The sequence below is a fragment of the Taudactylus pleione genome, unplaced genomic scaffold (genome assembly GCF_031769625.1).
Source record: "Taudactylus pleione unplaced genomic scaffold, aTauple2 ptg000043l, whole genome shotgun sequence".
Classification (NCBI taxonomy): domain Eukaryota; kingdom Metazoa; phylum Chordata; class Amphibia; order Anura; family Myobatrachidae; genus Taudactylus; species Taudactylus pleione.
Window position 1 is genome coordinate 3,458,596 of NW_028284445.1, and position 27,481 is coordinate 3,486,076.

Consider the following 27,481-nt stretch of genomic DNA (forward strand, 5'->3'; position numbering starts at 1 on the left):
GGAGCTTTCACTCAGAGTGGGAGGAAGGAGAACTACTCAGAGTGGGAGAAGGAGATAATCGAGTGGGAAAGAAGGGAGATCAAAACAGCATGAAAGGATACCCTAAGGGATTTCACCAAAGAGAGGCGTATACTTCACAGCTGAGAGAAAGGCAGGCTCCATATAAGTCACTGTAGGCAGCAGCAGCCCAGACAAGTAGAATTGGAAATCTTCATTTCATGTGCATGTTTCCTAACTGCAACAAGACAGTGTAGAGATGAAGTGATGGCATTAGTGTGGTCATCATGGGATACTCTCACTCAGTGCTCTATTGCTTCCACCTCTACAACAATGTTCTGTCAAAGCTGCTAGATGTGAGAAACAAGGTAATCCAGTCTCCTGGCATGAAGAACAGCATGTAGAAGCATCCAGCGTCTTACCTGGCACCCCAAATCATCTCCTGTAATGAAGTTTTACTTGGAAAGACCCAAACAGGACAATTACTGAACTGTACTTGTGGATATAAACACATTGCAACTGAATGAAGTAAGTGCTAAATAACTTCATATGTGTGTTTGATTTTTCTATTACTTGTGTTTTTGTTTCTAAGTGAATATGATGCTCTATAAAATCGATGGATAGTTTGCATATGGGTCCTTTGTCTTGCCTATTTACACTTATATAATTGCTTTTAATGAAAATCTATTATTATTCTTATTATTGTGGCTATTATTCTTTACTTAATAATATACTGTGCAATTTATCGTACTATTTGTTTTATCAGTAGAGATATACAGTATAGGGCTGTTTTGGCAGATCGCTGGGAAAGGCTGACACCTGCAGGATGGTTGAGAAGCCAAATATCAACAGTTTCCCAGCAAATGTTTCTTATTTAAAATGCTAATACAGCTGAACATTAAAGTTTGCTGTACTATACTTATTGGTGGGCTTACAAATATAAAATGTACTTTTTCTGTGCATCCTTATCTGAGTCATTATAATAAGCAAATTTATAATGAAGTAGCTAACCGTTCTAACTATATATTATCTATGATAATAATATAGGTGCAGACTTAAACATCCATGAGGGTACTGTACATATGGAGATTTTCTGACTGTGGCTAAAACAAATATTTATTATTAAACTAATCATTATCTATTATGAAAGCAGTCATGTGAAATGTATACATTTAAGTTTAATTTTAAGACATTTCCAATAGCTGGAAAATGTATGTGTATGTGTAGTTTGTTGAGTTTTGTTAACCTAAGGGGATTGTAACATTCTGACTTGTATTGATACTTACACTGTGGTTGTTATCATATAGCTGTGGTATATCTGTATATAAGGCACTTACATGGTTTGTGTTAAAAAGAACTTAATGAGGGCATAAGAGAAAGATATCTATAAAAGCATTTGTAGTATGTTATAGTTATGTGCAAGGATTTTATTACCATTTGACATCATTAGTGTCTTCTCCAGAAGACTGGATCATTTTTTTTATTAAATTACAGACAGCAGTCTGGCTTGGATTAGTCCCTCTCTCTAGAGAAAGTGGTTTTTAAAACATTTCTACCAATTTAGCTTTTTATGACATTGAGGAAATAGTAAACATGTTTATTTTACTTTACTAGGTTAGATAAAGTTACAAGAAATGTTCAAAAAAGATACAGAATTTAATTTTATTTTCTGTCATTTTTCTACAATGTCCATCAATAGACATTGAAAAATCCTACACATGTGTGCCATATCCTTTATGAGATCTCTTTAAATGTTGCTTAAAGTAGATTTTAACATAAATGTTGATAAAATGTTGATTTATACAGATAATAATGTTATAGAGCTATCAAAAATTCTAACAGTAACGTTTAGATAGATAAAAGTCTTATATTTGTGGGTAACAAACATAAATCATGTACTGAACTGAAATATATAGTTAACTCTCTTTTAATGGTTTTGCAGCTTAAATCCTGTTTTTCTAAATCAATGTGTTTGTGCAGTTATTTAAATAAAGACAAACTTGCTGCCCCCTTTATACTCTGCATGTCGCAGGATTTCAAAGCCTCCGGTTGTGAACGAGACTTATCACGGTGGGGTTGCTATGCAGTGTGTAGTGCATAGCAACCTGACAATAATTAAACAATGTCACCTATGATGCACCACTCTTTTCACATAAGGACCTACTAGTGTTCTTTTCATGGAAGCGTCATGCTATTATTGCAAACCAAATTGCAAAAACAGGTTTTATTCTAAAATATTATAGTTACAAGTTTTGTATGTATTTCTATATAGCACACTTTGTGAATCAGAGGAGTTGTATGTGTATATAAACTGATAAAAATATACTAAAACTCACCATTTCATTTTTGTCTACCTCTCACAATCCTAATGCGGGCCATACACCGTGCGAGGCGACAGGGGATACGTCGTCCGACATATCGGGCGGTCCCCACACCCAGTGCGATCGAGTGGTCGACCCTCCCTCACACTCATAGTGCTGCATGGGATAGCACATCGCATCCCCTGATCGTCTAATCCTGCAGTAAGATCAGCGGGTGCGATGTACGACCCCAAGGGAGCGTGCTCGGTCTGACATCAGGCCCATACACTGTGCAATATAGCAGTCAAATCACACCAAGGCTGCTTTATCACACCGTGTATGGCCTTAGTCCGCTTTCTCCTGACGCTCCACTTGCATCTTGCAGACCCACCAACATGACCCCTTCCATCAGGTACTGTACAAAATGCCCTACTCCTGGACCTCCCACCTAATGTTATGATTGCCGTCACCTGTGTTAAGCTAGTTAATTGATGAAAAGGTGTTTCAGCACAGGTGATTGTAATCATAATCTAAGAGGGAAGTCTGGGAGAAGAGCATTTCGTACCTAATGGAAGGGGTCATGTTGGAGGGTCTGCATCTGCCACTCAGTTCCCACCTACCTCGTCGTCATCGTTATTTCGCTGCCCCTCCATAATGTTATGTCACAAGCAGATCCCACTCTTACAGTACTTATATCTTACGTCTCCAGACCTCATCCCCTTGTCCGCATGCAAGTGTTTGTTTTTGTTCTGCTTTGTGTCTATTTGTATTTGTATGATGCAACTGGGATGGTTGCATGCACATTTGTTTTGTTTTATGTGCTGCTGACTGTATGGCGCTACGCAATCTGTGGCAGCTCATAAATAAACATTGACGATGATGATCCATGGCGGTCACATGCCCGAAGCTGACCTTATGTTTGGAAACGTCTGTTGTACTGTATCTCTTGCAGACAGTAGGTAGATTGATGAGAAACGGACAATCATTTATAGATATAGTTCTCCCTATAGAAATAAAGGATAGCATACTAAATATTAACTAGCCAGAGGCAGATATTATTGGATGGCCCGGAGATTCAATTGGGCTCTTATGAATTGTGGAGAGGATGTAAATAATGGGAATTCTAGAGTTGGATTGTATAAAGAAATCTGTTTCCTGCTCAATAAACCTGTTGTTAGCACGTATTTAAATGCTCGGAGTCACTGCCCATCTGTAATTACATTACATTGCTGTAATGTAAAGATTGAATCTGATGAGTGTTGAGCTTTCTGGCAAAGTTATTGTTGCTTATAGATGTGTCTTAGGGGCTGATTCAGAAGTGAACGATAAAGGCACGGCCACCACATCTTTGTAGGCAGCAGCCGCAGGAGGCATTTTTGTGTAAACAAAACGTACACTGTCAAAAACGCAGCATCAGATCAACTGCGTGAACATCGCCGGGCCATCGAACATCTGGGTAACTCTCAGGTTAGTCAGGATGTCCTGCAGAACTATGTTGCCGGGGCTATTGATGCTTCGGTACACTTACAAAATGGAACACTCCCCATTGTCGCCAGTTCTGTACGTGAAGGTGCAGATGTAACAAAATTGGAGATTTTTTTTGTGAATATCGATCTAAAGTAAATCTCTTAATCATCCCCTTAGTATTGTAGCTTGGCTCTTAGGAGCCTAATCACTTACAGCATCCCCTACTGATAACTACTGTAGTTACCTGTGGTGGCTCCAGAGGTGGGGCTGCAGCACAGTCCAAAATTCAAATAGGGGAGCCACCCCAACTGCCAGTGAGTCCCGGCCAGCAATGTTTGGCAGCGTTTGAAATGGCAGTTGGTGTGGTTCCCCTATCTGAATTTTGGACTGCACTGCAGTCCCACCTCTGGAGCCACCACTGGTCTTGAGTGATAAAGCTGTATTCCATGGTTTGGAGAAAGTAGAATTGTGAGAGAGAAAGTAGAAATCGATGGTGAATGCAGAATTGTGAGGGATGGAGCACCTGTCATCTGTAGCTGGTATTGCGGTGGAATTTGCAGATGCCAGTGTTGATGCCACCTCTGGAGCCGCCACTGGTAGTTACCTATTTCACATTGTCTGGTGTGCCACAATGCCACAATTTTTGTCCTATACCCCACTATATTGATCCAACAATACAGGTGTGATAATCATTTTTCTCTTTGTTGCTAATTAATTATTCAGGCAACTTAGATGCTTCAATTAAAAGTGACGTATACCATGCCTAAGAGCTAATTTACAAGGGTGCAATCTGCTGTTAAAGATGGGACTGCCTATTTCACTGGCAGTGGTGGTTTCTGTGGGCGGTGTGTTGATAGGTATCGCTTCCCACAGCCGCCTTGGAGTTGGCGTGAGAGATATTTTTATCCGACTGATTATGTGACTTTGCCATGAGGTTGCTTGTAAGCAGTCACATGTCAAATCCCCTGTTGTAGCCCTGGACTTTCTGTTGATATGTAGAGAAGGCATTTTTGCACATAGAGAACTTCCGTAAAGGATCGTAGAAAGCAAGATGACATATATATTGTATTATAGAGAATATAGGCCCTCATTCAGAGCCGCTCGTTAGCGGCAGTACGCTCGTTCCGAGCGATGTTTGCACATCTGCGCATGCGTACGCTTTTTAGTACGCATGCGCGAACCAGTCAGTGCGGCCGAAAATCCTTTGTACGCTATATAGCGAGTGCCTGCTATTTTGAGTGACAGAATGAGGCGTATGTGGGTGGTAACAGGGGAAGGTGCTTGAAAATGGGGAGTGGAGATCCGATCGCAGGCGTGCTTAAAGGTCAAAACGGGCGTTTTATGGGTGTGTATATTTAAAACAGCAGCGTCATTGACCACGTCACTGGGTTATTTTATAGCCAGAACTGCACGCAAATTTGTGGTAGCAAACACCAACCACAAGAATAGCGAGCAGTTCATACGCTGGTCGATGTACTCGATTAATCTAATAAATAGCGGACATGACGTAGGATGCGTGCGGCCAGGGGGCGTTTTTAACAAATAAACGAGCGTATGTTTTGCTCGTTCGTTCAGACTTAGAGGTGTGAACACACTGCAATGTGCGTACGGATCATTTAAATAGCCACCCCTTGATTTTAAACGAACGACCGCAAATAGCGTGCGGCTCTGAATGAGGGCCATAATGTACAAGGGCTGGCTCTGAGTCGCACGCATCCACGGTTGCTATTCTGACTGCTCATGCATATCTGCTTACAATAATATGGTAATTAGAAAAAGGGGGGGTCTACTTGGTATGACCCCTCCCTTTCATGCACCTGAAAAGTACTGCCAGATTGAGCAGCTGCCATTTTTTGTTAATAATATGGTAATGTGAGAATTTGTCTTTGTATACTAGTAAAAATCTGTGTGCCTGCATGTGGAAGCCTATCCCGCCTACTGTGATTACATCTCCTACCACAGCCGTCATCAGTCTTATCTGGACTTACAGCAGCCATGCTGGGTGCAAAAGATCCGCCTGAAACAGAGGTGCCATCTCTGTCCACATGCTGCGATTGAGCACAGAAGCCGGCATATAAGCACACAACACTTCCATGACACTCCCATGAGTTGGGACAGTTTTATCTGATCACATGGTCACCGGCCAGAATCGCCCATTTGACGGAAAGTGCGGTCTGTTGACGGACGGATCAGTACATACACACTAGCGATCTTCATGCACAGATGATGATGATGTCTTTCCTTTGTGCATGCGCAGTATGCTGAAATCACTGAGGTCTATGCACATTGCAACTAACGTGCCAGTTGGATTCAGCCCCACAATGAACAACTGTGTTAGGCCCGTATTCAATTTGAATACTGCTGGACTTTTCGTCTGTTTTCCAGGAGGAAAAGTATCGCTCGTGGGCCCGCTTATCCCCGTATTCAATTTCCATGGACGCGAAAACGGGACCCGGCGAAACTGGAAGCGACAAAAAAATTTGGCAATTTTCGGGAAATCATCCTTGGACCCCCCTAGAGATGTCCAGACATGGGGGATCACTATGGGTACCCCCATTTTTGCATGCTGAAGGGAAGTGGGGTTTTTAAATAGCCGCGGCAGGTGATTAAATGCGGTTTTGAAGAAGGTGATGCAGAAGAGCATTTAGCAATTTTTGGGGAAAAATAACTATGCCCATCAAATTTGGGGTACTTGAACATGGGTGCAAGCATATTTTTAAGTCCTTAAAATAATTTTTTCAAATTCTTCAAAAATGCACCTGCCGCTATCACCCGCATTGAAGAAAACACCTGCCGCATACTTTGGAACCCCTCTTGATCAAATTTAGCTATTATAGAAGTGTGTTCCCTATTATAATTTTTTAACCCCAAAATGTAAAATAATTTTTTGGGGTGTCCCGATTTTTTTTTTGTTTACCCTTTTTTTAACACACATTAATTTTATGGGACATTCCCAGGGGTGCAGGCAATTTTTTTTAAGCCTGCACCCCTAAACCTCAATTCTGCACTTCTATTCTGAGGAGAAAAGTTTTCCACGATTTATACAAAGACTTTTCGCACTGGCGAAAAGTCTTTCAAATTGAATACGGGGATAATTGAAATAGACAAAAATGACGTCATCTGCGATAAATGAATCGCCTCAAATTGAATATGGCCCTTAGTAGTTTAACAGTTCAGAAAGTATTTTAAGCATTTCTGATTCACATGATTATATATAGGTACAACTAGTATATATGCACTAGATCATTTATGTTGTGATAAATAGTAATTCTACAGTATGTATCCATTTACAATAAATCTGTGTAATGTGGATATACTGAATAACTTACTTATAGCAGCTTGTCATGTCCATGCTTGGTTTCTTCTGTCCAATAAGAGTTGGGGAAAAAAATACATTTGTTATGGATCTAACAAACTGTCAATCATTCAACCCCTGTACCTTCTAAAATTCAACACTGTTTCTTAACACATCCCCATTGTTCTACAGCATAAATCTTCATTCTTTTTCTATGCATTTCATTCATGATTTTCTGTGCTTCCCTAGATCAACCGCATGTATTGCTTCTGTACTACCCAGCCAGCTACACTGTGTAATACATAATAATAAGATACTGTAGCAGGAGTAAGTCATAGCAAATATTGAACAGCTTCAAGCAGTTACATAAGATGTACCATATGCACACTTGCCAACTATCCCTGATTGTCAGGGAGACTCCCTGAAATAGCAGCAATCTCCCTGACTCCCTGAAGAGTTTAGAAATCTCCCTGATTGCACTTTTCCCCATCATAAAGCTGCTATATATATATATATATATATATATATATATATATATACAGAGTTATATACATTCAAATGGGATCATTAGTATCATTTCCCTGCATTGGTTATAAGGCACAATGATCCCTATGGCTCAGTGGCGTAACTTGGGCAGGGCGAGCAGGGTGCGTGCCCTGGGCGCTGTGGGACCGGTGGCGCAGGGGGGGCACCGCCGGCCACGGTACCGGCCCGCCCTAGTTAGCCAGTGTAGCGCCGACCGCAGTGAATGCGGTCAGCGCTACACATTTACACAGGACCGGCGCTAGGCTTCCAGCATCGGTCCTGTGCTGCACAGCTGAGCCCCTTCCCTCCCCCTGAGCACTTGCCCAATAGTGCCAGGAGGAGGGTGGCAGGCGGGCTCATGCTGTGCATAACACACACATCGCCGCCAGCGCTGGCGGCGATGTGTGTGTTAACCAGCAGCCAATGAGAGTCAGACGACTCTCATTGGCTGCTACTGCACACACATCACCGCCAAGCGGTAGCGATGCGTGTGTGAATCAGCAGCCAATGAGAGTCTATCTGACTCTCATTGGCTGCTGCTGCACACACATCACCGCTAGTGCTGGCGGCGATGTGTGTGTTAAACAGCAGCCAATGAGAGTCAGATAGACTCTACTGACTGCTGCAGCCGCAGCGCCCACTGCAAGAGCCGGCTCCTGCAGTGGGTAATGGGAGAGACGTCATGACATCATGACGTCTCTCCCATAATGCAGAGCGCGCCAGCCTGGGAGGACTGACGTGCGGACGACAGGGGCGGCGGGAGCGTGGATTCAGGTAAGAATTTTCTTTTATTGTTTAATTTCTGTGTGTATTTACCGGTAGCGGGAGGGGGAGGAGGAGGGGGGGATACTACATGGGGCCACTGCATTGGGGGGGGGACCACTACTGGGGACTACTACAGGGGGGGATACTGCTGGGGGCACTGCATTGGGGGGGACCACTATTGGGGACTACTACAGGGGTGGATACTGCTGGGGGCACTGCATTGGGGGGGACCACTACTGGGGACTACTACTGGGGGGGATACTACTGGATGCACTGCATTGGGGGGGACCACTACTGGGGACTACTACAGGGGGGGATACTGCTGGGGGCACTGCATTGGGGGGGACCACTACTGGAGACTACTACAGGAGGGATACTGCTGGGGGCACTGCATTGGGGGGGCACTACTGGGGACTACTACTGGGGGGATACTACTGGGGGCACTGCATTGAGGGGGACCACTACTGGGGACTACTACAGGGGAGAATACTGCTGGGGGCACTGCATTGGGGGGGGGACCACTACTGGGGACTACTACAGGGGGGTACTGCTGGGGGCACTGCATTGGGGGGGAACACTACTGGGGACTACTGCAGGGGGGGATACTACTGGGGGCACTGCATTGGGGGGGACCACTACTGGGGACTACTACAGGGGGGGATACTGCTGGGGGCACTGCATTGGGGGGACCACTACTGGGGACTACTACAGGGGGGATTCTGCTGGGGGTACTGCATTGGGGGGGCCCACTACTGGGGACTACTACTGGGGGGATACTACTGGGGGCACTGCATTGGGGGGGACCACTACTGGGGACTACTACAGGGGGTACTGCATCAAGGGGGACTCCTACTAGGGCACTCTATAAGGGGCTTACTACTGGGGGCACTGCACAGGGGGGACCACTACTGGGGGCACTGAAAAGGGAAAACCACTACAGGGGGCACTGAAAAGGGAGATCCACTACAGGGGGCACTGCATAGGGGGGATAACTACTGGGGGCCTGCATAAGGGGCACTACTGGGGTCCTGCATAAGAGGAATACTTCTGGGGGCACTGTATAAATGGCACTGTATATGGGGGATCACTACTGGGGGGCTGCATATGGGGGATCACTACTGAGGCCACTGTATAAGGGGAACTAATGGCGGGCTGCATAAGGGGGACTACTACAGGGGGAACTGTGTAAGGGGCAATGCATATGGGGGATCATTACTGGGGGCCTGTATAAGGGGAACTAATTGGGGTCTGCATAAGGGGGACCACTACTGGGGGTACTGTATAAGGGGCACTATTGGGGCCTGCATAAGAGGCACTACTGGGGGCCTGCATAAGAGGGACCACTACTGGGGGCATTGTATACTGGGGTTACTATATAAGGGGTACTACTGGGGACCTGCATAAGGGGGACCACTACTAGGGGCACTGCATAAGGGGGATTGTATAAGGGCATTGCAAAAAGGGGCAAATGGAAAGAAACGTTCCCAGTGACAAGAAAGGGGTGTGTCATGCTGACACGCCCCATTTTTCAGTGGCCACGCCCCTTGTGACCTCGCCCATTTTCACCGTGCGCACATAGGAGGGGGGGCTCCTTTTTCAAATTTGTCCTGGGTTCCAAATACCCTAGTTACGCCACTACTATGGCTACATCCATTTTCTGGAAAGTATCAGTGTGTTTTTCATCAAAAATATTACTAACTGCTTTGGGGCTCATTTACTTTTAGATGTAAATCAACTTTATAGCACGCCTCCCAGATGTAACAGTACACGCCCACTTTACCGCGCACTCAATAGGCGTTGCTTTCAGAGTCTCCCTGAAATGCTTTTTCAAAAGTAGGCAAGTATTACCATATGCTTCAAAACACAAATGCCAAACAATAATGGTGCCAAAAAGGATTTTTTTTTTCCCCGTTACCGCGGCTGTCTGAGGCACTTCACACCTGCAGAGGATCAAACCCTGGCATAAATGAAACTATTACATATTGCATCACAGAGGAAGGCTTCACTAGCCATCCCAGTACAGCATATGCATAATGTCTCTGCGTCATGTGAGTTCATGCCATACAATGTCACATAGGAGCTTCCCCCATCACCAGTCTGCCGCACAATGAAGCAACCGTGGCCTACAAGTGAGCTAGCTCCATGAGGGGGGCCATCTGGTAAAGTATATAGAGCAACAAATGGCCCCTCATAAATGATGGAGAACTGCTCCAGTGCAGCGCTTGAGGGCTTGAAAAAAGTGTCTGTTGTTCAGTGAATACCAACGTTTAAGGACACAACCGGCATTTTATCAAGGTAACATGGAGCAATAACTTTTTCCATTTTCCTCAAGACTTCAAAAGTCTCGGACTTCAAAATTCTCTCTCCTCTCTCTCTCTCTCTCTCTCTCTCGTCTCTCTCTCTCTCTCTCTCTCTCTCTCTCTCTCTCTCTCTCTCTCTCCTTCTCTCTCTCTCTCTCTCTCTCTCTCTCTCTCTCTCTCTCTCTCTCTCTCTCTCTCTCTCTCTCTCTCTCTCTCTCTCTCTCTCCTCTCTCTCTCTCTCTCTCTCTCTCTCCTCTCTTCTCTCCTCTCTCTCCTCTCTCTCTCTCTCTCTCTCTCTCTCTCTCTCTCTCTCCTCTCTCTCTCTCTCTCCGGATGCCTGACCCATTACACCAACAGGGACTGTAATGACATTGTATTCAAATACATATACGTTAATATGGAGTTGGTCCCCCTCTTGCAGCTATAGCAGCTTCCACTCTTCTTGGAAGTGGGCGGATATTTAAATAGAGCGCTCGCTCTTTGCGGTCTGTTGACGCCTCTATGTCTGAACGAGCGAACGAAACAGGCGCTCGCTATTTTTTTAAAAATGCCCCCTGGTCGCTCGCAATCCTACATCATCTCCGCTATTTATTAGATTAATCGAGTACATCGAAAGGCATATGAACTGCTCGTAGTGCTTGTGGTAGCATTTTCCTACCGCAATCATGCGAGCAGTTCAGGCTAAAAGACAACCAAGTGACGTGGTCGATGACGCTGCTTTTTAGCAGGCATTCGCTATTTTGCGAGCACACAATTTCCAACCGCAATGACTGGTTCGCGCATGCGTATTACAACCCATACGCATGCGCAGTTGTGCGAACATCGCTCGGAGCGAACGAGCGGCTGTGAATCAGGCCCAGAGCCTCCACCACAATATTGGACAAATAAAAAATATTTTTTTTGTTTGTCAATTATTTTGGTGGAGGCTCTGTCTTGAGAAAGGCCAGTGTTTCACCAAAATATATATATTTGAAACTTGTAGCGATATTCTATAGTGCTGTCTATCACCTGTTCTTTGTAAATCTTATGGATATGTTTTTCAGCTTCTGTGACTGGTTCCTCCTTGTGATAAGCAGTGCAATGATTTGCAGTGAATTATATGGACAGTTACAGTATTAGCTTAATGTGGATATTGGCATGGATAGATGTTAACAAGAGAATATTTTCACCATAATGCATGGTTGCAAGTTTAAATTAATGTAATTTGCTCTGGTAAGTGTATTGCACTGAATAGATCTGTAGTTTTATGGCTGGTTGTTCTCAAGTATTGGAGATGTGCAGAATTATGCTTGATCATTGCTAGTTAAGATTTTAATGTTTTATATGTTATGTTTTGAAAAGTTTAATTTCAAATATATTTTAAGCAAATTCCTGTAGGTGTTTGAAATCCACCTTTTTTTATTTTATTTTTAGTATTCTATATATAACTACTAATTATGGTTTGTCTAGTATTGCCGGGGCTTTATTGACTGTTGCTTTATTTCTAAGACAAAGGTGAGAGCAATTGACCTTTGTCACACAGCTGGTGTTTATATAACACTTGTAAATTGAATTGATTAGAAGGAACAATTTGTTAAAACCACTTTTGGTGTTCACATTAAAAATAAAATGTCTCCTTTAATTAGATTTTATTAGCCGTGGTCTAGTATGAGGTGTTAATGGAGTAAAGTTAATTTATACAATTTGTATCCATTTATATCTATTTGTGTGTGTGTATATTTACATACATACAATGTATCCATATTGTACAATTTTTTTCAAAATCACTTCACTTCTTCATAATACTGGCCATACACCTGCACGATTTCGGGCCGATTGCCCGATTTTCGATGAGTCCTTAGGATGGATCCGATGTGCGCTCCCGCAGCTCCTATAATGGATCTTATGATCAGATGTGCAGCCCATATGTTCCATCCCATTATGCGCAGATTGTACCGTTTGTTTTGTGCATGCCATGCATCATGCGTCCATTCATGTCATTTCAATGACTTTTTCCCTGATGAGCGCATGAGGCTCACGATCAAGCGTACGACAAAACAACAACTATGCTGCCGGGACTGACAGGGAGCTCCGGGGAGTCGGATGGTGAATCTGATCTGATGCTGGTCGCGCAGTGTATGTCCAGCTTAAGCTGGACGCACTACTACACTTACTAAATTCGGCAATAAAGCAGCCCCCATAGAAACGTATGGGGGCTACGTTTGCGAGCAAAAATGGAGGACTGTAGCATATATCTTTAATAAGAACTTGCTGTGCTCCTCTGTAGATACATTTGGGGATAGTTAATATTTGTGGGTACCCCCAAAAAACATGTTTTCGGAGGATATCCTGCAAATATTAATTGATAAATAGGTTCCATAATGCCTTGCTACCCAATTTCCTAAATAAATGCTGAGAAGGTATTATTAAACATCAGTTCATTATTTCGGGATGTTGTTATGAGACCAGTGGTCATGATGCCGCCGGTCTCAATTCCGATGCTGAAATTCCGACACGGGACTTAAGATAGGCATTGAAATACTGATGCCTATCTTAATCCCGACCTCGGAACACAGAAGGACGCCAGCCTGTGCAAGGTAAGTCCGGGGCACCCTTAGTGTTAGCCGCGCGGGGGGAGTGGGTTAGTTTGGATAGTATTGCTGATTTAGCGTTAGGTGTTTTTTGAGAGGGTTAGAGTTAGGCACCCCTAAGGGGGAAGGTTAGGCACCTCTGGGGGGGTAGGATTAGGCACTAAGGGGGGAGGGTTAGGTTTAGGCACGAAGGGGGGAGACTTAGATTTAGGCACTAACAGGGAGAGTTAGGGTGCGCGGTGGGGAGGGTTAGGGTTAGGCTACAAGAAGGGAGGGTTAATGTTAGACAGAGAATGGGGGAGGGTACGTATACTTACCCGGGGTACCAACCATCAGGATGCCGCTGTTGGTATTTTGACATGAGTCATCCCGGACAGCTGGCTTTACATACCGAATCCCATAATTTCAACCTAGGTTGCTGCATTAGAAAATCTGTGTGGTGTACCAATGTTATTGAGTAAAAGGGATAATAATGGTGAGAGAAATAAAGTGAACAGATTCAGTTTCATAATGAATGAATTTCTTAATTTCAGGTGGTTCAATTACTTAGCAAATAAAGCCTGATTGAGATCAGAGTCATTGGATAAAACTGCCCCCTGTAGAATCAGAAAAGTCACATTTGAGCAAATAAAAAGAAGCCAATCACATTACAATAATCGTAATTAACATCACAATTCCATAACCTTATGAAAATAACATGTAGCCAGTTTCACCTCTATGTACTAGTAATCGTGGTACTGCCACGATTATTATGTATCCATCTCACTGGGAATATTTTGATTTTTAATGAAAATATCCCGGCTATGTACCAAGGGGAACTCACAGGGACAGAGGTTGCGGTAACCGCCATGCCCGAGAGTTACAGTATATCCCTGGCATCTAGGAGACGTCTTTTACAGAAGTGAAAGAATTCCCCGGGGGAAGCTGATACTGCACGTGCGCACAGCGTCAGCTTCCGGGACTGGCCGGGGGCTGCGAGAGAAAGATAGAAAAATATCTCTCCTGCACTGGGAGCCCCCATAGGCTAACAGTAGTTTACACCATCTCAGGATGGTGTAAACTACCCAGGGGTGTATCTAGGGGTCCGAGCGCCCCTGGCAAACTAAGGGACTGGCGCCCCCTCCAATGACTGCTTCTACTAAAAAAAAAAAAAATAACACACACTGGGGGTAGTTTAATTCACACACATGAAGAAATAGGGAGAGTATAATTTTTATTTGTCTTTTTAATGTATATATATCTTTTATAGAACTTACTCTATTGCAAACCACTATATATAAATTTAATTATGCAAAAAAACACAGGAAAAGCTTAAAAACATTGAATCAAAAACAAACAAAATGCATTATGGGTAATTTACATATATTCAAATTGGGCTATCTATACTGCATTATGCTTTTTAACAACAGATACCTCCACTCCACCATTAATTTACTGGGATGATAACTCACATGAATCTTTTATACTAACCCACATAAGAATCAAGGCAGACCATATGGATCATATCTTATTCCCAACACAGGGTTAGCCACAACCTATAAAGATCATAAATAGTCCCCCAAACTGAGGAAAACATAAATTTATTACACTTACACTTGGGGAAGTTCAATTTACATGCCTGTAGAAATAGGGAGACAACATATATATATATATATATATATATATATATATTTTTTTTTTTTTTTCAGTTATAACAGTTACTACATGAAAAGCACTGTTTATTAATTTCTATTTGTCAACAACACAGGAAAAGGAGGCATCAATAACAAACAAGATGCATTGTTGGCAAGATAATTTGCATATATGCAAATTACCTTGTGAATAGAGCCTTGTGATTGATGTGGTGCTTGCACTCTTTTCCTGCAGTGTTGACATATTGGAATTAGTGAGTGGTGATTGGTATGTGTTGTGTATTGTGGGGGAAGAGATATATTAGGGATAAAAATAAAAAAAATGTACTCTCCCTAATTTTAAATGTTTGTGATATAAAGCGACATATAAGAAGGCTAATGCATACTAGCAATCAATGCAGAACACTGACGAGCAGAGGAGACAGAAAGAGAGCAGGGATTTTTTCTGCAGCTGTCTACAGGACACTGCTAAGAGGAGACAGGAGATCATGTGCTAGTGATGTCGGGCTGAAACAGCGCCCCCCCTCAGCTGCCGGTGCCCCTGGCAAGGTCCATCCAGGCCAAAAGGAAGATACACCCCTGAAACTATTGGGGCAAAACATCCTGAAAAGCTTTGCTTTTGGAGTTTAGTACATAGGGGACAGATTGTAGTCCCCTTTGACAATAATCGGGACTGCGAACTGAAGTGCTAATTAGTACTTTCCTGGAGATTTCTGTGAAATCTCCTGCATTGTGCTATTAGTACATAGGCACAATACATAAAATTATGCAGAAACTGCAGTTTCTGCATAATTTTATGTATAATTCAGCTTAATACATAGGTCCATATGACTCACAGTTTTGCACAGTTCTGCCTATTAAAAAGTGTAATTTAAACTCTCACATACATTGCTGTCGACGCTGCATAGTCTGTATTTTGCAATGTTTGTCAGTGTATATAGAGAGGTCTTATACAGTTTGTATTATCACAAATATAATAAATGTTTTTATTTTTTGTTACATATATTACATTGGTTACTTATTAAAAGATGCTTTGTTTTGTTAATTTCTAGTTTGTTCTTATTTTTCAAGCTGCTACTGTATTAATGATTTACAAGTTGCCAAGTGTCCCGTGACATGTGATGTTTTTATCAGAGACGTTTCAGAATGTAATTCCCTCAGCTTGCACGTTCATAGCACAATCCCTCCATTCTGCACCATCACATGACCACTGAGGAGCTTCCTCACTGACTGGATCTGACTCTAGGATCAGGTGTCATTGTCCTCATTAACAAACTTCTGAGCTGAAGCCAAATGGTCTTGCAGTGGAAGCTATTCCAGTCTCCCCATCGAGAGATATTACAAAAGAGAGACTAACTTGGAATCAGCTTAACGTTTCAAAGTTACAAAACTTTGTTTAAAAAGAAACAATGAGGTGGAGATACAAGAAAAATAGCAAATAGGAGCTGATTGGTTGGTGCTTTATCTCTCTCCACTTTATCTCTCTCCAAGGCTTAGACAATCTCCTCCTGAGTCACTTAAATACTCCTAGAACATGGATTAGTGGGACAGCAGACTGTTGTTTAAAGGCTCGCCATTCCTTGTGCTTATAGCCAGCAAACAGCAGTCTGTTGTGCCACTGATCCATGCTGTAGGAGTATTTAAGTGACTCATTGTAATAATAACTGCTGTGGAAATAATTTTATCCAGCATCTCATATTTTATTAATATATTGCACTTCCATTGAAAACTATCCAGTACATTATGTAACCATTTAATATTGATACATGTTAACACTGTATTTCATGACCTGCCGCTACATTATTGCTATATTTTGTTACTTAAGTGTAGCTGCATACTTATTCAATCCAGACTTGCTCTAGATATATGTTGTGATGAAGGTAGTTTAATATATTAATCTGTGTCTTATATTATGCCAGAGATCGTGCCATTATTATTTTGTGCTTTATTGTTTGTTTACTGTATTTTAATAAATTATTTCAGTTTTTGGATGTTTTTCCTGTATCTAGTACCAGCGCTTAGCATTTCTTTTGGTATGTGGTTTATTTGAAGGGGTCTGGCATTCCATTATTGCCAACAGCAGCAGGTGCTTTGATTTCAGGTTGAACACAATTGTTCTGGGGCACCCAGATCTTTTTGTATCTGTTAACGGATACATTGCAGTTAATAGTGGTGTGAGTCATTTACATTGTTCAAACAGAAACTGTTGTTTTACACTTTTTTGTAACAGAAACCATATTATACATTTGTCTTTCAGCTTATCCATGTCATTAGCCATTTTTTTGTCACTGGAATAATTGGTGTGTTTGCAGATTAGAATAAACTTTATCATTTGTAGATCCATGACAGTACGTCTTCTAAAAAACATTTTTTCCCTATTAAATAAATATTGCAGTAAGTTTGGTTGGAAATGATTAGAATACATTTTATCCTTATACTGCATATGTGGCCTGATTCAGTACGGATCGCAACTGTGATTGCAATAGCGATTATGCACGCAGTCTCACTGCAATAATTTGCTAATCCTCTGTAGTCACTATGCCGACGCAGCACAACATAAGGACGCCCACCTTACCTTTCACACATCCGTAATACTTAGTAAGACTGCGAACCCATCGGTAACATGGAGTACCATCGCAGCCTCACGCACACTTGCACAAGCTCTGACCTTACTCAGAAATTGCTAACCTTCCAACTAATTTTTGCATGCCCCTGCAACGACGTTCAAATGCAATGGAACACCTGCGTTTCACCGACCACCACCCCGTCACCACCCCCAAATGTTACTCCCTGTAAATCACTCTGCGATGGGTCTATGTAGCCATTGCGATCGCAGTCCCGATCGCAGTGGAGTATTGACGCATGCGCACTGCAATGCATACGCATTCGCAGTACGCGATAATCAGACGATTGCGTGCGTAATCTCAGTTGCGATCCTTTCTGAATCAGGCCCCTAGTCAGAATATGTCCTGTTATATCATCATATGCTTTTTGTTCACTCAAATACTTCAGTACCTGTGCTGTAAAATATTATTGCTAATACAGGACCAGAAAGCAATAGCACACTTTAAAGACATTTGGGATGTGGCAGCCTATTTACTATCTTATGTGAGAATCCAAATAGAGAAAAACAGTGGGAGCGCTAATGCAGCTGCTGGCTTGAAAAATAATGAACAATTTATTCAGCAATCAATAAAATACATAGAAATATTGCTATACCATGGTACACAGATGGAAAAATTAAAAATGCACAAAATTAATTAAAAAGCCTGTGGCCACAATTTAGATAATGCAATATTGCACGGATCCGACTAAAAGCACATAATTAAAATTAGAAGTGTTGACAAATAAACACAATTTCCCGGTCACAATAAATACAAATTAACAGCAAGGCATGTATCTTGCTCTATAGAAAAAAGTCCAGTCACAGCAGTTGTCAAAGCAGATAGGCAGGCTAATAATGAGTTCTGTTAGCAGCAAAGCATAGCAGTTAGTAATGTCATATGAGTACCGTTCAGTCAATAGAAATATCGGTGTCTGGAAAATGGAGTATATTACCGTCCAGCAGCTTTTCCCATTTCCAAAAACACATATAGGCAGATCATTCCTACCTCTACTCTAATCAGGGGAGGACACTGGATCTTTATTTTGGTGCTTTGTCCTGCACTGCGGTGATATAAAAACTGGTACCAAAATACTCGCGCTGTATGAACTGTGTGGTCTGGAGTTGCTGGGGTCTAAGACAGAGGGACCTCTACTCCTAACCTGCGGCACTTATTGCTGACCTCAATACTGTAGTGTGTTAGGAGATGCTGGAGATCGTGTGATACATCACTTTTGGAGCTTCCGATTTGCGTTCCACCTGCGTTTCTCAAGTCAACTGATGCATTTCTCCGCCCTGTGATGCGGTGTATATATATATATATATATATATATATTTATACACAGCATTTGTCTTTTTATATGTGAGAATCTGCCCGTGTATGCCGAAGAACCATGCATCTGTCCCGCCCAATGTTTTTCCATCTGCAGCCATAACCGTCATCATTAGTATCAGGAGTTGCACCCACCTCATGATGGGTGTAGGATGTTCTATACCCATCCCATGCAGGGTGTAGGATGTTATATATCCTCACCCAGTGCTATTTTTCTGGGAAAAATAGGTTCGGGAACTGTGGGTGGAGCTCTGGGGATGGAGCTATAGAAAAACAATTATATGTATATATATTATATACTTATATATATATCATATACAGTATAAATATATGCAAAAGATCAGAATGAAATAGGTGCACCATCTCGTCTTCACACAACGATCAAATAAGAAAGTTGGGCAATACACTCATGACACTCCCACTAAAAGGAACAGTTCCATATGTCTGCATTCTCACCATCCAGTTATCTGTCCGTACTTGCGGTCTCCATTCATGTGCGTATGTCTGATTCAATGCATGAGCAGTCACTGGGTTCTTTCCGCTGTGCATACGCAGTATGCTGAAGTCTGCAAGATGTGTCCCCAAAAGCACTTGCGTTTGACTCAGGTGTGTATTATACTTCATAATATTGCCATGGGACATGCTTTTTTCATTCAAATAAATTGTTGGTGAAACATGTTTTAACATATTTTATTCTAATTATGGCAGAAAAGTCTCTGTGGTATAGAATATTGGAAAATTTTTTTTATTGTGACTGAAATGTGGAATAAAAGACCAAGGCCATAATAAGGGGTGTATGCAACCAATGCTGCCGTGCACAGCGCCGGACTGTGTCGGAGCCATTGTGCGGCCCTTGCTTCTGGCACTTCAAGCATCCTAGGAGCATATGAAGGTGCCTCTCTGATCGTTCCTTCTCTGTGTCCTCTCATGACTCCTCTCCCCCCCCCACTTCCACTAACAGTAGGAGTTCCCCAAGGTTCTGTTCTTGGACCTCTCCTTTTCTCCCTATATACGTCCTCTTTAGGTGAACTCATTAACTCCTTTGAACTCCAATATCATCTCTATGCTGATTATACTCAAATCTACCTTTCCACCCCTGAGCTCTCCCCCTTGCTCCTTACCTGTATCTCCAACTGTATCTCTGCTATCTCTTCATGGATGTCCCAGCGCTTTCTTAAACTTAACATGTCTAAGACTGAGCTGATCATCTTCCCACCCTCTTCCACTACATCACTTCCCACAATTTCATTATCTATTGATGGCACAACTATCTCCTCTAGCCCCAAAGTGCGCTGTCTTGGAGTTATGCTAGACTCCTCCCTCTCCTTTAAACCACACATTCAGCACCTCTCGCAGTCCTGCCATTTCCACCTAAAAAATATCTCCAGGATTAGACCCTTCCTCACCCAGGATGCCACTAAAACCCTCATCCACTCACTGGTCATCTCCAGATTGGACTACTGTAACCTTCTCCTAGCTGGCCTTACAGTCTCTCACCTCTCTCCACTACAATCAGTTCTCAATGCTGCTGCTCAGCTCATCTTCCTCTACAGACGTTCTACATCTGCTTCCCCTCTCCTTCAAGCCCTACCCTGGCTCCCTTTCCCCTTCAGATATCAATACAAGGTTCTTACACTCGCCTACAAAGCCCTCACCAAATCCTCTCCCACTTACATTTCTGACCTCATCTCCCTTCACACTCCCGCCCGTCCACTTCACTCAACAAATGCATGCCGCCTCTCTTGCCAACTGATTACTTCCTCCCACTCCAGCGTCCAAGATTTTACCCGTGCTGCTCCCTACCTTTGTAATGCTCTCCCTCTCCCTATCAGACTCTCCACCTCTCTACAAATCTTCAAACGGGCTCTCAAGACCCACTACTTCATCAGCGCCTTCCAGCACTCATCCTAACCCACCTCATGCTCTTTCCTCCCTATCTTCCCCTTCTGTGTCATGCCTCTCTGTCTGCCCCTCCCCTTTAGAATGTAAGCTCTCATGAGCAGGGACCTCTTCCCTCATGCGCTTCTCTTTATATTTTCTTCTACTCTTTTCTCCTCATTAGGGCACCTAACACATGACTCCTGGCTGCTTATTGTGAGTGCTTTAATCGCTATTGCAGCAATGTATATAAACCATGTCCTTGTCCTGCACTGTAATGTACTGTAAGTTACTTGTTTCTTGTTCACTTATTAGTTCTATGTACTATGTAAGGCACTGCGGAACACTTGTGGCGCCATATAAATAAAGGATAATAATTATAATAATAAATAGTGGTGTATTTGTAAATGTCTCCAGCATTAGGTGGGAAGCAAGTTTCAACTAGTGGTCAGAATAAGGACAGACCCCCGATGAGCATACCAGATAGCTGGCACTGAAGTCCCCTTCCATACTGTAGCCCAATTATTAAAGACTGATATGTTAGACCTTGGGGGAGATGCAGGTTTGGTTAGATAGGAAGTTAAAAATAGAAATTGGTCCAGATTTGTAATGTAGGGATCTTGGTTTCTTTCCACATGTCAAGCTGCGCCTCATGGTGTGATTATAATAATTATTAATATTAGTTGTGGTAGCCATTTGGGACTGAAGATGCTATTTAACATTATAATAACTAGCATGAGTGTTATACCCCTTTTCCACGTAAATTCCGGGTCTGACCCGGAGTTGGAACAAAGTTCCTATCCGGATCAGACCCGGAATTTTGCCGGCGCTGACTCGGGATATTCCCGAGTCAGCGCCGCTCACACCGCAGTCGGGTCTGCATAGACCCGGCTTTTGCGGAGTGAAAGTGGACGCTTGGAGATGACGTCATCTCCAAGCGCCACTGAAGCCGGACCAATCGGCCGGCTAGCAGCGCACGCCAGGTCTTCGTGACCCGGAGTGCGCTGTTCCCATAGCAGGGTTTCACGGGCTACGCCCGTGTTAAACCCTGCTAGTTGCCTGGGTTGGATTGCCGGGTCACTCGACCCGGCGATCCAACCCTCTGCCCTTTTTGCACCAGGGAGCTGCCCGGGTTAACCCTTCAAAAACCCGGGTTTTAGCTCCGGTGTAAAAGGGGTATTAGTGAGCTTAATGGCTAGGGATTTTGCACAGTATGTTTTAATATCAATCTACCAAATTCTCTAAACCCAGTGACCACATTAGGGATTAGGATACACACAAGCAGAAGTGAAATATAAATCTTTCAGATAAATTGCATGTGCAGCAGTGGCGCCCTCCCCGCGGTGACACCTTGTGCGGGGAGAGTGACTGAATTATGGAGTGCGCACGGCGAAGCCGCTGACATAAAAAAGGGGGCATGGCCTTACAGGCAAGGGGCATGGCCTCGCAGGAGGGGGTAAGGTATCGCGGCCCAAACCCTCGTTCTTATTACTCGGGGGTGGTGGAGGATTGTGGTGCCGGAGGTGCAGACTATGCTGTGTGCAGTGCCGGCTCCCTCACTGTATCAGGAGCAGAGTGCTGCACTTAATGCTACAGTGCAGAACCCGGCTCCTGTCACTGAGGAGGAGTTGGCACCTTGGTGTCACCCCTCAGTGGGTGACATCCAGGTCCGCCCGCACACCCCTTGTGACGCCACTGATCTGCAGTGTAGTACGGCCAATGCAATATATCTGTGAAAGTTGTCTTTTACCGATACTGTATATTGTGTGTACACACTGCCAGATGCCAGATGGACTGAACAATATATATTTTGTTGGCTGTGCCAATAATATATCGCCTAGTGTTTTGGCAGCATAAGTTATAACAGACAATATCCAGATATATATTCTAAATAAAATGTACTCTTTGATTGAAATAAATATACTGATATTTTGGCACTAAGTAGGTGACCAATTGTTGGTGGTTTTGTCTGCGGGATTTAAAGACACCAATAGTATTGAATCAAAACATGCCTGGTTTTGCATTTAACATTACAAACATTTGAAATCAGATGGGCAAGACTGCCAACAATCTACACACTGCTTAGTAAATGTAGCCCTACAGTATGTGTTTAAAGTTTATTCAATAAAGTGTTTAGGTAATACTGTAAAAGCCCTTTTATCTTTAGCTCCATGCTGCATCAAAGAAGTATGTATTCAGGGAACTACAAGCAGCTTTTAGATCAATCAATTACAGGCTCATGTCTGATAGCTGTTATAAGATGCAGGTTAATCAGTGCTCATTGTTATTGACAAAATGCATTGTGTTAAAACTGGAAACCTTTTTACAAACTTGGCATCCTCATCTCACAAACACAAGTATATATCCTTTGAATGCAGCCAATCAGAAAACACAGTGTCTGACATACTTCTCTGAGTGCTGACACACTTATATTACCATCTGCTTTATTGTTCAAGTGAATATACTGAGAAACCTTTTAGTCTGCATATTTAAGGTGATACACTTAAATGAAAAATTTTGGTTACCGCACATTTTATAAAGCTGTGGACAAGTAATCTGATACAAACAAACATTCCCAATAATGGTAAAATTCCAATCTTCCACCTACAATCAAGCTTAGCTATAATACATTTACAGTCAGGTGCATAAATATTGGGATATTGACAGAATTGTCATATTTTGGCCTCTATTCACCACCACAATGGCTTTGAAATGAAACAAATAAGATGTGCTTTAACTGCAGACTTTCAGATTTAATTTGAGGGTAATTACATCCAAATCAGATGAACGGTGTAGGAATTACAACGGTTTCTATATGTGCCTCCCACTTTTTAAGGGGCCAAAAGTAATGGGACAAACTAAACAATCCTAAATCTAACTTTCACTTTTTAATACTTTGTTGCAAATCCTTTGCAGGCAATTACAGCCTGAAGTCTGGAACACACAGACATCACCAGACGCTGGGTTTCATCCCTGGTGATGCTCTGCCAGGCCTCTACTGCAAATGTCTTCAGTTCCTGCTTGTTCTTGGGGCATTTTCCCTTCAGTTTCAAGTGAAATGCATGCTCAATCGGATTCAGGTCAGGGGATTGACTTGGCCATTGCATAACATTCCACTTTTTAGCCTTAAAAAACTCTTTGGTTGCTTTTGCAGTATGCTTTGGGTCATTGTCCATCTGCACTGTGAAGCGCCGTCCAATGAGTTCTGAAGCATTTGACTGAATATGAGCGTATAATATTGGCCGAAACACTTCAGAATTCATTCTGCTGCTTTTGTCAGCAGTCACATCATCAAGAAATACAAGGTAACCAGTTCCATTGGCAGCCATACATGCCCACGCCACCACCATGCTTCACTGATGAGGTGGTATGTTTTGGATCATGAGCAGTTCCTTTCCTTCTCCATACTCTTCTCTTCCCATCACTCTGGTACAAGTTGATTTTTGTCTCATCTGTCCATAGGATGTTGTTCCAGAACTGTAATGGCTTTTTTAGATGTTGCTTGGCAAACTCTAATCTGGTCTTCCTGTTTTTGTGGCTCACCAATGGTTTACATCTTGTGGTGAACCCTCTATATTCACTCTTGTGAAGTCTTCTCTTGATTGTTGACTTTGACACATATACACCTACCTCCTGGAGAGTGTTCTTGATTTGGCCAACTGTTATGAAGGGGTTTTTCTTCACCAGGGAAATAATTCTTCTGTCATCCGCCACAGTTGTTTTCCGTGGTCTTCCGGGTCTTTTGGTGTTGCTGAGCTCTCCGGTGCATTCTTTCTTTTTAAGAATGTTCCAAACAGTTGATTTGGCCACACCTGATGTTTTTGCTATCTCTCTGATGTCCAAATTTTTATGCACCTGACTGTATATAATCTTTGCATTGGATCGAATATTTCAACTTTTTGGTATAAATAACAGGACTGCCGTGTGAGGGGGTCTAGCCCCTTTGTCACCCTGAATTGCATTTCTGAATTGTATTTTTTTAATTTTGCATTCTTTCCACTGCTTGGCATAATTAAGGTGGGACTGGGAATACTTCAGAGTTCCATCAGCAACAAATACAAAATTTTGTAGACAAATATGGAATTAGACAAGTCAAGGTAAGGAGTGTGGCCATGCCCCGAGGGCTTGCATGCTTGGCCTCCTATTATACCCATCCTCTATCTTCCTTTACCCACTCTGTGGCAGGTGCAAGCAGCACCCATTAACCACAGCTCTGCTATGCAGAGCAGCAGGTAATGTACATCTCCCTAACTCCTAACTTAATTGGAACAATGCAGGTCTTGACTCCTAGGTGGAAAACACCAGCAGACTCCAGTGTCCTTCTTTCTGTGCTGCTAATTTTGAAGGGTTTCTTTTTTCTCTATGTTCCGTCTGCCTTTTTGGTGAAGTACAGAGGACTAATGTGTCTTTAAAGTTTTGTTGTGTCGGCCATTTTGGTGAAGACATTCAAATAGTTGCCAAAACATTTATATGTACAGAAGAGTGTAGTTAATGAGAATTTGTTCTTTACTAGGTGAAGCTCCATATGAACTAATCGATAGTATGATGTTATCTTCAACATTGATATATTAGTATGTGCTTCAATAGGATGAACCATTACTCAATTTGTCCGCATCAGTTGGGGAGTGAATTTTCTCCCATAAAATGGAAGAAAAAAGTGAATGAGAAGGGGAGAAAAGATTTTGGATGTATACATAATGCAAATTGAGGTTACCACAGCAGAATTGAAATTTATCACAGAAACCATTTGATTTCAAAATCTAGGTTATACCCTTTGTTGAGGAAATCTTCTTTCAATTGTTTAGTTTGTTCAAGGCATATGGTATCCTCACTGCTATTGTGTCTAATCTTGGTAACCTGGCTTTTTAAGATACCTTGTAACCAGTTATGATGGTGTTCACTAGCTCTAGGGATGTAGTTCCTAGTATCCGTGGGTTTTTGGTATGTCCTTGTCTGTACAGTTCCATCTTTGATGTACATGAATAGATCCAGGTAATGTATTTCCTTCTTGCTTTTAATGAAGGTTAGTTGAATGTATTTCTCATTGGAATTTGTAAATTCACAGAATTTCACCAAGTCCTCTTCTGTTCCTTTCCAGACAAAAACAATGTTGTCTATACAGAGGCTTCAATTCATTATGCTAGTTTCATATACTTCTTTGGAGTAGATCTCTTTGAGTTCCCAGTAGGCCATGAAAAGTTTCACGTAGCTGGGTGCGAAACGCATGCCCATCGCTGTCCCTTTTTCTGTAAATAATAATCCCTGTCAAAAAAGAAAAAGTTGTTTTCCAAGATGAATTTTATGGATTCTTTGATTAAATATTTTCTGCTGTACTGTACTCACTTTTTTCCAAAAACCATATGATAGCTTCTTCGCCATGATGTTCTATCACTGTGTATAGAGACGTGACATCTGCAGTCACCATCCACATGTCTGATGTCCAGGTAAGATTCTGAAATTTTATTATGGAGTCTCCGGTGTCTTTCTAATATGACAGATTTTTTGTAACTAACGGTTGAAGTAATTGGTCAATAAGTGCTGAAAGATTAGAGGTAAAACTTCCCGTACCTGCAATTATGGGTCTTCCAGGAGGTGCCGTGATGTTTTTATGCACTTTCGGTAGAATGTAGATGGTTGGAGTGCTTGAATTCTCTATGTTGATAAAACCTTGGTGATAGCTCATGTCCCCAGATGTTTGTCAATTTCTGAAAGTTCTTCTTAACTCTCATTGAGGGATCACTCTTTAATTTCTGATAGGTGGAATTATCTGCTAATTGTCTAAAAATTAATTTTTTATAGTCCTTTGTATTTAAAACTGCAATGCCCCCACCCTTGTCACAGGGTTTTATGACAGTGCTTGTATCTTCTTTGAGGTTGGTGATGTCCATCATTTGGTACAGTCACCTGTCTTGTTATTGTACCATCTTGCTACAGGTGTCTATATATGTGATCCGTAGGAGTATTCAATTGTGTACCCCACCATATTTTTTACCTACATTAAATATCTCTTTTATATATTTATATTTTTTTAGACCTCTCAGTTTTGTATGGTTTACTGGGTAGCGCCATTTATCTATGACACCCTTTTTTCTAGGCTATTATTTATCCTGGTGAGTTTTATAAGGAAACCCACAGTCTTAGACTTTAGAAGCGCCCACACGAGTCCCTACAAATCACTTTATTACTGTCTGAACACACTGATTGGTGGATGGCTTGAGCTGTTCCTCCCAGAGCCGTAACTAGACATTTTGGTGCCCTGTGCAAGAAAGAGCATTGGTGCCCCCTGCCACCCCCCAACTAGCCTAGCTGTGTTTATTGCCTCTACTGCTGCACATGTTGTAGTAGCAATGCAGGGTTGGGAGTGACCTCACCTGGCAGGTTCTTTCCAGTGTTCACTGACTACACAGTGCCTTACTACTTGCTGCCAGGACCCTGGCTGGTAGTAATAGTAACTGACTGCAGTGGGGAAGAGAAGATATATTTCAAGCCTAGGGACTAGTGGGCAGAAGTTATGTGATGATGGGGTGGATGGGTATGAGGACACAGCAGTGGGTAGCACAGGGTATCAGGGTACTCACTGGCTTAAAGAAAACGCAGTGCTCCTAGTTGCTGCTCCTGAGAAGAGATGTGCTTGGAATGCTCTCAGCACGTGGCAGGATAATTGTTCCTGCTGCAGCCTCTCTATCTCTGCATAGATATTCTTTATATACAGTGCACCCCACACATTGGCAGGGCCCCCAGCCTGCACAGCAGCCTTACTTGCCAGATGAGCATCGCTGCCTGGGTGCACATTCGACCCTCCGTACAGGCGTCCGCCG

At 42.6% G+C, this 27,481-nt stretch overlaps 1 protein-coding gene across 1 annotated transcript in view; it reads left to right on the plus strand.

Annotated features, from left to right (window-relative positions):
- The first annotated feature begins 439 nt into the window (after positions 1 to 439).
- TRPC4 (transient receptor potential cation channel subfamily C member 4) overlaps positions 440 to 27,481 on the plus strand; it is a 273,246-nt gene continuing 246,204 nt past the window's right edge. Inside the window, exon 1 of the mRNA XM_088460139.1 lies at positions 440 to 525. The gene's annotated coding sequence lies outside the window, so the exon portion shown is untranslated. The remainder of the gene's footprint in view (positions 526 to 27,481) is intronic.